We start from the raw sequence: 15,169 nt of genomic DNA on the forward strand, positions 1-15,169 counted from the left end.
GTTTTTCATAGAAGATTTTGGATTTCTGCTTCTTAAGATCGCTTCTTTATACTTAAGACTTCATACAGCTCCTGCAAGTAAGACAGGAAAAGAGATAACAAATCTGCAAGGTTTGTTATGTCCTTTATTATATGACTTTTATTAGGAAGTTACTAGCGAAGGAAGACTGAAAGCAGAGAAGCAGGGGATTGTTGCACCAGGCCATTCTTTTGACTGTTTTCCAAATTCTCCTTCACAAGTCATCATTTGGCCCTCTGTAATGAATTGTGAGCCTGGAGCTTCATGTTCCTTATAATTTTTCTAATTTTGTTGTTTTCTGGTCCTGTGGTCTTACTAGATTCTCAGAGTGACTTGTGTGCGTGTATGGGTGTGTGTATACATGTGTGTAATTGCTTTATGGAGGAATTTCCCTTCTGAGGTGGAGGGATTAGGCGTCCTCTTCCATGTTAGGACTCCAGGGAAGTTCTGGTCTCACTGGAGGAAAATACCATTTTGGAGAGCAAGTGGAAAGCATGGCCCGACCCAGTAAAACACTCAGTTTTTGTTAAATTGGGAGTTACTCTCTTGATAAATCATGTAACAGTGTTCTATAACATTTTAGCAGGAATCTACTAAAATTAGAAACTGGGTTATGAGTTCCTTATTAGCTACTTAATATGTAGTAGCTACCTAATAAGGAGTCAACAAGAGATTTAACACTCTCTGCCCCAGGCCTGAATATGGACTTGGTATCCTCATTCAATATAGGTGCTAATAGCTCAGTTTACCTTTCATGGATGTTAGTTACATCTGTTTATCATGCCTGGCATTGTACCTTCCTCAACTCTGATTTTACACTTATTCTATCCTGCCTATCTTTCTACAGTAGGGTATATCATAATTCTTGTTTCATCTTTCTCTGTAGGATTAAGTTCATCAACATGGCAAGGTCCCCAACATGCCAAAGACTTTTAACCACGCCCTGTTGGGCTTCCATTTTTCTGCCCATTCTTAATGGTCTGAATTATATTTAGTTGGCTACTGTTTCTAACTGGCTTCTCTTTGAAGCATTTTTACATTTCCACTTTTCTGTTGTGTGCTACTTTAAGGATATCTCCTATGGACAGAGATGGGCATGAACTGGGACACCTCAGTTCTGTTCATGGTTCACAAATCACAGACCATCAAGAACTAATTGGTTTGGTTTACAAAGTTTGTGATGTAGTGCAATGGCCTCCTAGTGTGCTAGAGTCACAAAACACATGTGTGTGTGTGTGGGGGGGGGGTCATCTCAGCTGTTTTTTCTTCTCCTTGCCTTCCATGTTTTGTGAGGATTGGATTTGTGGGGTCCAAGCTACAGCATCCCCCCTGCTTTTGATGCAACATGTAGATAATATGATAGGTTTGTATTAAAGACAAATGTGTTTTAAACAATATGTTGATTGTGATACTGCACACAAAGGAGGGAAGTTTCCTGGGCAACAGAGACATCTTTTTTATTAGTGAAACTGCTGTCTTCTCACTGGTAGCACAGATACAATGAATGCCTTCCTCGTGTTGATGATGGGGAAGAGGCTGCCTGATCACATCACACTCAGCAGTTTCTCCTGCTCATTTCCTTTGTGTGTCTTTATGGGATTGTCTTGTATATAACACCATTACTGATAGCCTTTTAAATGTGTCACAAAAAGACTGAGAAAGGATCCAGCCTGAAATCTTGGTTTCATTGCAGGACTCTTAAAATGCTAAGCTGAGGTGGCTGGAAGAAACAAATCATTAGGAAATAAGATATCGCCCTTCTCTTTCCTCTCCCTGGGGAGATGCTGGGAGTGGATGAGAACTGCTGAACTCCAGATTGACATGGGCAGAACCGAAACTCCTACTTAAGCTGTCTTTCTTAAATTAAAAAAACAAAAACAGAAAAACATACTAGACTGGCGTAGTGGTTAAGAGTGGTGGCTTCCTAACTGGAGATCCAGGTATGATTCCCCACCCCTCCACATGCAGCCAGCTGGGTGACTTTGGGCCAGTCACAGTTCTCTTAGAGCTGTTCTTACAGAGTAGTTCTTTTAGGGGGTTGTCAGACCCACCTTCCTCACAGGGTGTCTGCTGTGGGGAGAGGAAGGCTAGGTGATTGTTTCTTTGAGACCCCTTTGGGTAGTAAAAGTGGGGTACAAAAAACAGTTCTTTTTCTTCTTCCAGTTCATACATACCATGTCTCCTTCTTTCAAATGATAGGGAAAGAAATTCCAACCCAAGTCTTTCAAGATAAGCTGTAGGAAAACAGACACACAGAACTATAGAAAAGCAGGGACTCCAGACAGGTACCTGATGCATTGTTAATAAGAATGCCCCTTGACTGAGTGACATTCTCAGAAAAAAGAGCTGAGAAATGCAAATGATGATCCTGGGCTGATCATATCTGCACAGAACTAGTGGGCTTTCAATCAGAGTTACAAGTTTGCTACATGCAGTAGTTGTCAGTAGCAGAAATGGTCTCATAAGTGTCATTTTCCTTCTGATATATGTGTCTCCTTCTAGGATAAAAATGTTCATTACAGGAAGCCACTCATCCAAGAGCTGCCATATTCTAAAGAGTGACAAAGTGAATAACTTGTGGGCAGCCAAAGTTCTTGCTATTTCACTACAATCTGGTTACCCCCCCCAACAGTTTCTTGTCTGAAAAGCACACGGAGCTGTCTTTCTGTAATAACCAGCTTTGCTAAATTATTGAACTTATTTGACAAACCCTCCCAGTTACATCAAACCCTTTTAATTATGCTATCTTTGGGATTCTATTACCATGGCAAAATGATAGTAATCCGCAGCTATCCTCCGCAAACAAAACTAGAAATACTTATTCTGATATTATAGTGTCATTTGTATCAATGTCTTTTTATTACATAGTTTACAGAATTATAATACAGGGACAAGTTTTAAGTAACGTAGGCCTGAAATGCGATTTCCCAACCCCTCTAGAAAATGAGGCTTAAAATAATATGACTCTCTTACTCCTTAATTAAAGCTTACCATTTTGCACTGCAAATGTTCATGAAAATTGGCAAAATAATGAGAAGCCAATATTATTTCAAGCTCACAGTCACCCTGAGAAATTAAGTTTAAGGAATATTCTTCCATTTAAAGATTGCATGCGGCACATCCTTTGACCTTACATTATGTACATCTGGTACACAATGCCATATGATTCTAAGGTTGGACATATGGTTGCCTCCATAGATATTGGATATTCGGTTGTTGCATGTCAGGAATCCTTTTGCAACTGAGTTGTCATGTCTGCACCAGGAAATCCAGTTTCACATGGTGGTGATATCCAAGGATGTATGGTTGTATATTCTTGCTCTGTGTGTCACTCACAATGACATCTGCCTTGAGTTAACCTAATGATTTCACCACAAAGATAATTGAAGTTATCTTCTGAACCATATAATGTCCCCCTTCATTGAATTATTTCAGCTTTCAGTGTATTTTTATATATTATTTAGTAAAGTAATACTATGTCCTTTTCCATCCAAAGCACAAGAGCATTTATTCCATCCTTGTTTTGTTTGACTTGCATTTCCAAAATTGTATGTTTAGAGTCTGACGTCTCCGAAATGCAAGTAGAAGTGATTTACTCATGGCAATTTATGGAAAACCATTGGTATTAGCATGGAATAGTTAATCAAAAGGTTTTTTTTTCCCAAGTCAAATATACCTTTTATCTTTGTTTATAAAATGCCACTGAGTAGATTACAAAGGTCTTATCTATATCTATTTTGGCAGGATTGTGTTCTCTTTCGACTCTATCTCATTTGTATAGCTTTGCATATATGGACCACAATATAATATTTCCTTTTTCAAAATAGCAGCCTGATCTAAAGATCTACTGTTCTGGCATAACTATGTATAGTCTACAGCAGGGGTAGTCAAACTGCGGCTGTCCAGATGTCCATGAACTACAATTCCCATGAGCCCCTGCCAGCATTCGCTGGCAGGGGCTCATGGGAATTGTAGTCCATGGACATCTGGACAGCCGCAGTTTGACTACCCATGGTCTACAGCATATCAGTAGAACTACTAGTACAACAGTGCAAAAATATGCTGAAATTTGAACAATTTTAAGTTAGCATTGCAGATAGATGGGCTGGAACAAATTATTTGAATTGGAGTATTAGTGAGTGATAGGACTGACTTGAAAGGTGAGTAATTAAAAATACCCTAATCTTTAAAGTTTTAAAGTTACTTGTTACCTGTACCTTCTTTTTGCAAAGCTTGATTGCTTGATTAAAGTTGTGTGTGAAAGGAGAAAATGACAAGAATTCTTAACAGGTGACATGCAGACCTTCAAAATTTAACTTGCTTTTGTGGTCAGGCTTCAAAGACCTCAATTGGACCGAGACGGCTCTAGTCCCCTTGGTTATATCTAGATAAAGGTGTGCTAATAATGTTGATCCTTTCAGATCTATCTGCTTCCTTCAATACAGTTGACTATTTGATTCTGATTGACCTTCTTTGGAATGAACAGCACCACCTTGAATGGTTCTCAGTGGGTTGCTATTGGAAAGGAGCAGTCTGCCCAACAAGACCTGAATCACGAGGTCCCACAGGGCACAATCCTCTCTCCACTGTATGCATACATATACATATATGGTATTCTCCCTGATTATTCATGGCACTCATAGTCTTTCCCCTTTAAGAGGGAGGGGGAAAATACCCCTTATTTTCTCCCAGTGTAAAACTAATCTGTGGAGCAGCTATGGGGGGAATGTCCATATACTCCCTCTGTTGCCATTATGGTGAGGGGGTGGAACTGCACTCATATTTCAAAACAGCATGCACAATAAACCTATCACTTGGTATTTCCCTGCTTTTTAATTTCCCAACTTTTGCCCTGTCAAGGCACGCTACTGTACTATGCCATGGCTGAACAGTGAAAGTTAACCACAAGGGAAGAGGCCACAAGGCTCCTGGCACAATCTATTTCACCTGCATTTTTGGCAAATTCCATAGAGAAAGCTGCTCTTGCCTGTTCTTTGCTGTTGTGTTTATGATGTAGCCTCTGTTTTGAGCATTCTCATGATTTAGTTATTGGCTATTTATCAGTGCTGTACTGAGTTCAAATAAGTGATGGAAATGTTTTTTTTTAAGTGTCATGGTTGCTCAGTTTCTGAAATGGTAGTAGGTTTCATGGGCACTCCAACAAATAGTGACAGTGTTTAAAGTAGCTGATCCAAATGGGTAGCCGTGTTGGTCTGAAGTAGCACAATAGAATCAGAGTCGAGTAGCACCTTTAAGACCAACAAAGATTTATTCAGGGTGTGAGCTTTCGAGTGCAAGCACTGAAGACTGATTGCACTCGAAAGCTCACACCCTGAATTAATCTTTGTTGGTCTTAAAGGTGCTACTCGACTCTGATTTTATTGTTTAAAGTTGTGTAATACGACTTAAAGATCAAAGTACATGCCTTTGGAATCCCCTCCCAGCCAGCAGCAAAACTTACAAAGCTTCACTGGTTTAGAGGCCAGCAACCACATTTTCCCACTTCAGCTTTTACCAAAGTAAGTAATTCATAACCCCTGACCTCAAATCCACAAACTATCAGTTAATCTATCTGACTAAATGCTGTATTAAATAAAATTCTGAAACAAACAATCAAGAGCTCAGTTATTAGTTCTGGAAATCTTTACCAATTGTTTCTGTCTTCACCTCATACCATCAAATTCAATGCATGATACATTAAACAAAAAGGCATAAAAGGCATGCATCTCAATTGCTGTTCCAAAAGGTCCCCTGGCCCTAATGAGGACAGCCCTCAAAACACCTATGTACATAGGCAACCATCTTATGATTCTTAAGATGCCAGCCATAGAGTTTTCCTGTTTGATTTATAATGTATGAAAATGTCTTGAAGTCATAGCTAGGCACAATCTAAGAGTCCTGCTTAGAAGGGAACAGGTATTAGCACAGAGCAATGAGCAAATTCAATAACCAAGTGAAAGAACAAAAAAGGGGACTCTTAAGAAATAAAAGAGAAGAATTGCACTAGTATGTGAGAGAAAAAGCACTATTTGTACATATGCAGGAAGACAACATTCCCTTATCTCAGACTAGTGTGAAGAAGAAAATGAGAACTATGACATCCCTTGGTATGTGATATTCTTGGCTGAGCCTTTTTATTGGGGGAGGTTGAGTCGCCTACAGTCAGACAAAAGCCATGTCAGGCTGGGCACTGAATTGTACGACAGCAACATTAGCTTTATTCTACACAGGGACCTTTATGCGAGCAATGATAGTCATCAAATAATGATCTGGAGCTGACATTTCTACTAGTGGAAAAGCTCCTGGCTGTCACTCATCAGTTTAACAAAGGATAACATCTGATAAGTGATGACTGGGAATGTGTAGGTTTTGTGCAACCTGCTTTTCACCCTTTCTTTTTCTCTATTCTCTACTTTTGGGTCCTGGCTCCAGCTTCAGTCCTGCATGGCACAGCCAATAAACAACTTGCTTTTCATCTTTTCAGCAGAAAATAATTTGTAAAAATCTCTTCCCTCTGCTTACCATTAAACTCTACTTGGTGCTCAGTGACCACTTAAAAGTGTAGTGGTTAGGAGCTCCGACTTCTAATCTGGCAAGTCAGGTTTGATTCTGCGGTTCCCAACATACAACCTGCTAGGTGACCTTGGGCTCGACATAGCACTGATAAAGCTGTTCTGACCAAGCAGTAATATCCGGGCTCTCTCAGCCTCAGCCACCTCACAGGGGAGAGGAAAGGGAAGGCGATTGTAAGCCACTGTGAGACTCCTTCAGGTAGAGAAAAGTGGCATATAAGAGCCAACTCTTCTTCTTCTTCTTCCTCTTCTTCCTCTTCTTCTTCTTCTTCTTCTTCTAAAACTCCTCAAAGGCTTTCTGCACCACTCATGTTTTCTTCATGGACAAACAATATTTTTTCTCTTTGCTAGTTTGGGTGAAGGGGCACAATGCTGGCTATAAGGGCACTGCTGAAAGTATCCATGTACTCTTAAAGGAGATAGTTGGCTACATCTTTTTTGAAAGCCTATTCTTTTCAAGATTAAAGGATATCTTCTAGCATTTCATCTCCCTGCTTCATAGATCAGGAAACCTGTTGAATGCTTCAGTTTTTCCACAAAGGAGAAGCAGTCACATTAAACTGATTGACTCAGTACTTGAACCCTTCTAAAGGTAGATTCCCAGAGTTGGAAAAGGCTGTAGTGAAGAAGGATTTGAAGCTAAAAATACCTATGTTCAGGAGTTAAAGTCAAGTTTGTACTGTTGAGAGAATGAGATGAAAAACCCAGAGAAAAGACAAGAAAGGTTGACAGAGGACACAAAGGAGTGGTATATAGGCTGGCAACTGAAACAGCTGAAGGCAGGGCTGCCAAGAATCATGATGAGCCTATGACAAAGACTCCCCATGTCCCCTTTTCATCCATGTTAAGAAAAAGACTTAATGAAATTACAAGGCAAAAAGGAAGTGTAGATAGAAAAAAGTGAAATATGATCCACTGAGTGAAGAGAGATTTCTTTGTTTATTACTCTCTCTCAGCATGGGAAACTAGAGAGTTTACATCACATATACTACACATGGAGCAGAAGCAGTGTCTATACACACAGAACATGAAAAGGCCCTCTAGGAAACCAGTTTCAGAAGGATAGCTGTGCTGGTCTGCAGTAGAAGAGATATATACCCTGAAACATTTTGCTGATCTCTAAGGGCCTAATGTACTCAAATCTAGCTCTTCTAAGAATCAAGATGATCTTTTAACCCCTTTGTTTAAATGGAACATTTTTCATGACATTGAGAGACTAGTTGCTATGATTTCAAGTTAAGCAAACAAAGGTTAGTTGACATGCAGAACACAACATAGGCTTTTGGCAGTATCCTTTTCCTGTCATTTCTTATGGGGAGACAAGAAGAAGACTTCTAAATAGATTTTCTGGTTCCATGTTGTTAAGTGGGTTTTTCATGGCATAGGGCATTCATGCACCTCCAAAGCTTTTCTCCCCAGCTTTTCTCCTTTCTCTCTCAAATCTCAAAATTCTCAAAAACGTTTGGGAAACCATAACAGTAAAACCAGGATGGCTGCCATGTGTGTGAGAAAGTTAGGATCTTTTTTTTCACCCATATAGCAGCCATTTTGACTGAAACTGTCCTCACAAGGCTATATCTTCCACCATATTCTTTCTTTTTAAAGTCTTCACTTTGCTATTGTTATAGCAATATTGTGGGAGTGAGTGACTTAGCATGCCTGGACACTGGGGGATACACACCAGTTTAAGTGTGTATAAATGTTATACCTTTGAATGGGATGTCTCTCTTTGACCATTTACGCACTGGGAACTTCACTGCCCCAGCTCCTATGCAGGTGCAAAAATTGGGGGCAGATTAGGAGCACCGAGCCAAATGCTCCCCCAGCCTGGCATGAAACCTCCAGTGCATAAACGGTCTCTTTGTCTTAACATGGGAGCTGTCCTCTGGCTCAGTCCCCCTTTCTGTCCTTTGTTCTTCCCACTCTTTATGATTTTTCATAGAGTCACATGCCTCTACAGGTTTCTCCTGTAGAAACAATGCCCTCACACTTCCATACACTCAATGCCAGATCACCTAGCACTTGAGATAGGGAAAGTGCTTTTTTGATTAGGCCTCTCTCTTTCTTTTCAACTGTATCCTGAAGGTGAACTGAATTAAGTGTAACTTTAACTCTTTGCAATATATTTCTTGGAAGATTTATTTACTGCACTAAATATCTTGCTTTTTGGACTGGGCAAACTCTGCTATGTTAACCTAATAACTCAACAAATGTCATTATATGTATACCAGGTTCTGTGAATTTCCAGCTTTCGTCTTTAAAAGTAAGTCTCTAGTTCGTTTCATTATGTAGATATAAGGGGAAAGGGGCAGCTCCTCAACAGAAGCAGCAACAGACTGGGAATTCATAGAATTTGTAACACTTGTTGTTCCAGTGGTATATTGATATTGGGACGCAACTTAAGATCACGTCTCAGGCCAGAAACCTGGGGGTGACCATGGATGCCTCACTAACACTCGAGGCACAGGTCAAACAGGTAGCTGGCAAGGCATTTTTCCATCTCCGCCAGGCTCGGCTACTAGCGCCCTATCTATCCTCTGAACAATTGGCCACAGTGATCCATGCAACGGTCGATTAGATTTCTGTAACTTGCTGTACACTGGCCTGCCTTTGGGCTTGATCTGGAAACTGCAACTGGTCCAAAATGCGGTTGCTAGGGTCCTCACGGCTACACCTTGGAGGGCACATATCCAGCCAGTGCTGTGGCAGCTGCATTGACTACTGGTTATCTTCCAGATCAGGTTCAAGGTTTTGGTTTTGACCTTCAAGGCCATCTGTGGTCTGGGCCCAGTGTATATGAGGGACTGCCTATTGCCCTACCCCCCCCCCCGCAGGGCCTTATGCTCCACGGGGGCTAACCTATTAGTCATTTCCGGTCCCAAGGAAGCTTACCTGGCCTTGACCAGGGCCAGGGCCTTTTCAGTCCTGGCCCCAACCTGGTGGAATGAGCTCCCGGAAGAGCTGTGGGCCGTGCGGGAATTGTCATCATTCCGCAGGGCCTGCAAGATGGAGCTCTTCCGCCAGGCTTTCGGTTGAGGTGGGGCAGCAAGAAGATCTAGCCCCCCTCACAAATGTGATGGTTGCGTCTGTCATCTGCCCCCTCCTTTTCCCTTTTTAGTGTGTAGAATTGGGTTAGTTATATTGAATTTTGCTGCCATTCTTGTCTTAACTTTTGTATTAATTGTATTATGTTTTATTGTGCTTTTAGGGGATTGTTTTTTATGTGACCCGCCTCGAGCCTCCGGGGGGGGAGGCGGGATATAAATTTAATAATAATAATAATAATAATAATAATAATAATAATAATAATAATAATAATAATAATAATAATATGAAATTGAAAAAGGCCTAGTAGCCCAATGGAGAGAGGGTGACCGCTGCCACTGAGGGGCTGGGATAGGGAAACTGTTGAGAAAACTGACTCATGGAAGCCCTGCTGCTTCTGCCACCAGACTGGCAACAAGAAAAACCATACAGGCCATGTTGAAGCCAGGAGCTAGGGTGCTATTTCATTAGTATCTGGTAGAACTGATCCTTCTCCTTTCCCAGCCTTTTTCACTTCATATGACAATCCAGACTCTCTCTAGATTAGTGGTCCCCAACCTTTTTAAGGCTGGCGACCGGCGACAGCAGGGGGGGCGATTGCCCACCCGCGCAAGCTGCGCATGCACCATGCGCGGCCTGCATGCGCATGCACATTGCGCATGCGTGGCCCTGCTTCCCTCTCCCCCCCTTCCCACAGTAAGAAGCTTGCCGGGCCGCAAGCTTGCGGCCTGGGAAGTTTCTTACTGTGGGGGGGGCGGGGAGAGGGAGCAGAGGCCCGGTGGTTGGGGACCACTGCTCTAGATGACAATCCAGACTTTCTCTGGATTGTGCTCAAAGATTCTTTCTTTCATGTTCAATCTAAACACATTGGAAGCCAAAGAATTACTCTGTGTTTGTCTTGGAACAGATGGGGATTGGATGTAATCTAGCATGTAGCAATGGCTGTGTTCGTGATAAGCTTTACTTTGAACATATTTACTTAGCTTGCTATTCAGACCTCTCCCATACAGTCTGCATAATGCCTTCATTGCTTTCTTTGTAGTTCAGTCCAATTTAGCTGAAGTACTTGGATTTAATACTATGGGCTCCAGCAGCAGAAACATGATTGGCTCTCACCCAAACATTTTGGCTTAACTACGTTGTGGATTCAGCTATTGAAGAGGGGACCTCATTTTCATCTCTTTTTTTTCTCCTGTGCAGCAGCAACTTCCCTGCCACAGCTTGAAACATCAATTTTCATGGTCTTGCTATGCTGTATTTTCTTTTCATTGTATAGGGACTCATCCTTGCTGTCCCATTCAAAATGAATGTTTGTCATCTTTCACAGATTACTGCCAGGTCACCTATTCTTGTCTGACTCAAAATTAAGTTTCATATTTGACAGGTGTCTTCAGCCGGAGGCTGATGTCTCCTTCCAAGGTGGCAACTTCCTTAACAATCCATTTGAGAGGCCCCAGAAAATGTAATTTATATTGACACACAAAAGCTGTCAGGACAGATACGCTGATCACTGGCCTACCTTTATGACTTTTCCCGCAGTCTCTCATTTTTATGGATAAATTTGGCTTACTATGCTTTCTCCAATATTAAATAATGATTGAGAATGATTGTCTAGCCACTGACCCACATAGCAGAATCGGGGATTTAAACCTGGCTGTCCAAAGTCATAGTATGAACAAACACAGATGAACACGTGAATCTACCTTTATCCAGAGCCAGACCATTGCTCCACCAAAGTCAGTACTGTTATTCAGATCGACAGTGGCTCTCTAGGATCTTTCCAGGTTGGAGGTCTTTCATAGACTTCCTCCAGGGTGGAAGTCTGGCACATTCCCCATTACCTGAGTCTTTTAAATAGGAATGCTGAAGATTGAACCTAGGACCTTCTGCATGCTGAACCATGACCTCTCCCCACATTCTGATCGCCACACCTTACATTTCTGTTGGTTTCCAGTCAAGTAGAAACTCCATTATAGTCATCTGTTGGAATTTTGTGATTATTTATAACATTTTGGGGTTGATATGCTTGGCTGTAGCTATTTTTAGAATACAGATTCTTGTGCTGGAGGAGATAAATATGGGTTTGATTGCTTCAGCTGAAGTCTCTGTGGAAATCTTCCCATTTTTACAAAAGGATCTAACGTTGAGACACATGTGTCAATGGATGTTGGTGTTAGTCATGCAGGTGGATTGGGCCCCAAACCTAGCACAATTGACATAATTGACAGTTTCTACCCAGAGACAGAGCAAGGCAAACTTGACATGCATTGTCAGAATTATGCAAAGATGCTTCATCTGCCCACGCTCTTCCTGTATATTTAAACTGGGAAGGGGGAGCTGAAGGAAGCAAGAATATAATTACATATTAAGAATTAAGTTTTATAAATAGAGAACTATGACTTCAACTCATCCAACACTATTTTTTTTCCTGCCTAAGACAGGATCCACAAAATGTGTCTGTAAAGATGATTCTATTTCAGTCGTTCTTTGTGTAGATTCTTTGTTTAAAACAATCAGGATGTGACAGGGTGAATAATCCACCTGTAACACCTTCCTTTCTAGTTCTTTATATTAATTGTTGACTATCCTAATTTGACCATAGACAGATATATTTATTTATGATATTTGGATAATATATTTTAACAATAATTCACAAACAGAATAAAACATGGCAGTACAAAAAGTAAAACTGTTTAAAGAGCTCATTAAAATAACAATGGAAATAGCACTAGGTTCGTAGTTTTGGATAACCGGAGCCTCATTTTCCAAAGCTTGCTGAGACAGAAATGCCTCTGGAAGGAGGGAAGTTATGATGCCAATGACCCTTCATAGGAAGGTATTTACTAGTTCGTTAATTACAATTAGAGAGTGGTTAACAGCTGTATTTGGTCTTGTTGCCATGATCATCCTGCAGAAAATCTTCCTGGCCTCCTTGAGTCCGGGACATTCCATAGAGCTGTTCAGGAACCTTTCTAGGTGTCAGATGGCCCTTTGACCTGTTCCTGATGCTCCTCTGTTTTAATTCTCACAATATCTTCCTTGCTGCCAAAGCGAACCTATGCAGAGTTCATGCCAGTTTCAAAGTTTTCCATACTGTGCTTGCGGTACATAAGGATTCCTGAAGTACACCAAAACTACATCTACAGCTTCCAACTCACAGACTGTTTCCACAGTCACTAAAAACTTCACAGCAGCACTCATAAAGCTCCAGGGAATTTCATTACTTTCACACTAAAATCTCACAATTCAGGCACAGCACCGAATTCGCTCCCTGCTTGCCATGTGTTTTGTGAATCCCAAGAAAACACAATTTCCTCCTCTCTCCTGGGAGGCAATTCACAGTAACCTAAAATGGAAGCTCAGAAGTTGCATTGGTTTCCTCCACTGTTTCCCGCCTCAAAATGATGATGTTTGAGATCTAACCGATGCTGTATCTCTGCCTGCCCACCTCCACTCCCTGATGTTTTTTTTTTAAATTGAACATGATTGCATTAAAACTTAGTTCCAAAATAGCACAAACACAACACACACACAACCTCCCCGCCTCCCCCTCCAGCAAGACTGAATGTTCAACAGAGTAGTATTTGTAAATTTAATGCAGGGAAGCACAGCATTGGTCAATTTCATGCAGGGAGGCTAGGAACAGTTATTCATTTCATTCAGAAGTCCCCCATGACTCTGTCCAAGCTGCCCTCGTGTTACTATGTAGGAGCATCCTAATGTAATAACTGAAGCTTTAAAAAATAATAACTTGTACTATATGGGGGGAGTAAAGGGGAAGCAATTGGTGGCAAAGAATGCTTACCTGAAGTGGCACAATTAAAACAAAGGTGCAAGCAGGCAGCATTTCCCCCAAGCTGTCTTTGAATTTGCATTGCTCCCAAGAAGGCTGGGGGGGGGGGGGGTGAGACACACAGCATATGGATGCTGTTACATTATTGCACATGCTCAGATTTTTTTTTAAAGAGAAGGGAGGTGATGTAGAAGCCAGAAATGAAAACTCCCTTGATGGAAGTGTAAAATGCAAGCCGCGAACAGACTCCTGGATGGTGCCAGAGAAAACCACAAGTGTAGAATGCCAGGCACAAAGTCAGCATCCAGAAATCAAGGTGCTGAGAATTCACCAGCAAATAACAGCTGCAGAAATGGCCACAGAGGATGTTCAGCAGGTCTCCTGACAGTGCCCACAATGTTTATTTCATTTTATTTGCTATGTGTCTCAATTATCACTGCCTCTGGGCTGAACCAGCTGCTGTCAACATGGCCAGAAGGAAGGGGCTGCATACAACTAAAGGGGTGTGGCACCTTTGATGAGTGAACAAAGGTCCTGCCCCTTTGTATTACCCACCAATCCCTTATGTCTGTCTAATGTGCTTGTGTAAGGTTCTGATATTAAATGCCTTGTTTCACCTCAGCAAAGAAGCTTCTGGTGCGCCCTCTAGTTAGTACACTCCTCTTCCAGTTGCTTGCATCGTTGCTTCCAATAAGCTTCCTTATCTTGTCTGGCAGCACATTGAAAATCTGCATTTAGCTTCCTGAATTCATCTCTCTTGCCAGCAGCTTTAGCTGCTCTTTGCTTTTCAGCAATTTTGATGGTGTCAGATGGTAACCATTTGCATCTTCTTTCTGGCTTTTTGTATGGTATATGTTCTAAAGCAGCTTCTATGACATCAGACTGAAATTCTTGCCACAGTTCCTCAGGTAGCTTCTCAGTAGTATCAAACAGTTCGAATTTGTTCTTCACTTTTATGGCATAGGTTGGCGGAATCTTGGTGACATCAAACTTCTTTAGGGGTACATTTTTCTTGATATTACGTAATCTGACTTTCAGCTTGGCCACCAACAGTTCGTGATCAGAGCCACAATCTACTCCAGGAAATGTTTTTTACTGCTAGAATGGAGCTCTGCCATCTCTGACTGCAAAGTATAAAATCAATCTGATTATGGTATATACCATCTGGAGATGTCCAGGTGTATAAATGGCATACTCATACAGAGTATTAGTGTTAGTCAATTTGTTGTCTTGACAGAACTGGATAAGTTTGTCACCAGCTTCATTTCACTCACCTAGTCCAAACCTACTGCAGATGCCTTGTTCTTGATTTCCAAATTTGTCATTGAAATCCCCAGTAACATATGTCCTTTTGAGGCATCTGTTTCTTTGTTTCATGCACTTTTGCACAGAAATCTTCTATTCCATTTTCAGCAGTAGCTGTGGTTGGTGCATACACTTGTACAACAGTTGTATTCATTGGCTTTCCCTGAATTCAAATGGACATAATTTGGTCATTTGTGTAACTTTCCACTGCATGAGCTGTCATCTTATCCACAATAAAGGCCACACCGTTTTTTCTGATACTGTCATGACCAGAATACTAGACTATGAAATCTTAGGATGGGAAGTGGCCATTGTCTGTCCAGTGTAGTTCACTGACGCCGAGCAGACTTCACAATATCCAATTTTCCTTGTGACATTCCACATACATTCCATGTTGCAATCTTTCTGTTTTTCATTGGACTCAGACCTCTGCGTT

The sequence above is a fragment of the Paroedura picta genome, chromosome 8 (assembly GCF_049243985.1).
Source record: "Paroedura picta isolate Pp20150507F chromosome 8, Ppicta_v3.0, whole genome shotgun sequence".
NCBI lineage: Eukaryota > Metazoa > Chordata > Lepidosauria > Squamata > Gekkonidae > Paroedura > Paroedura picta.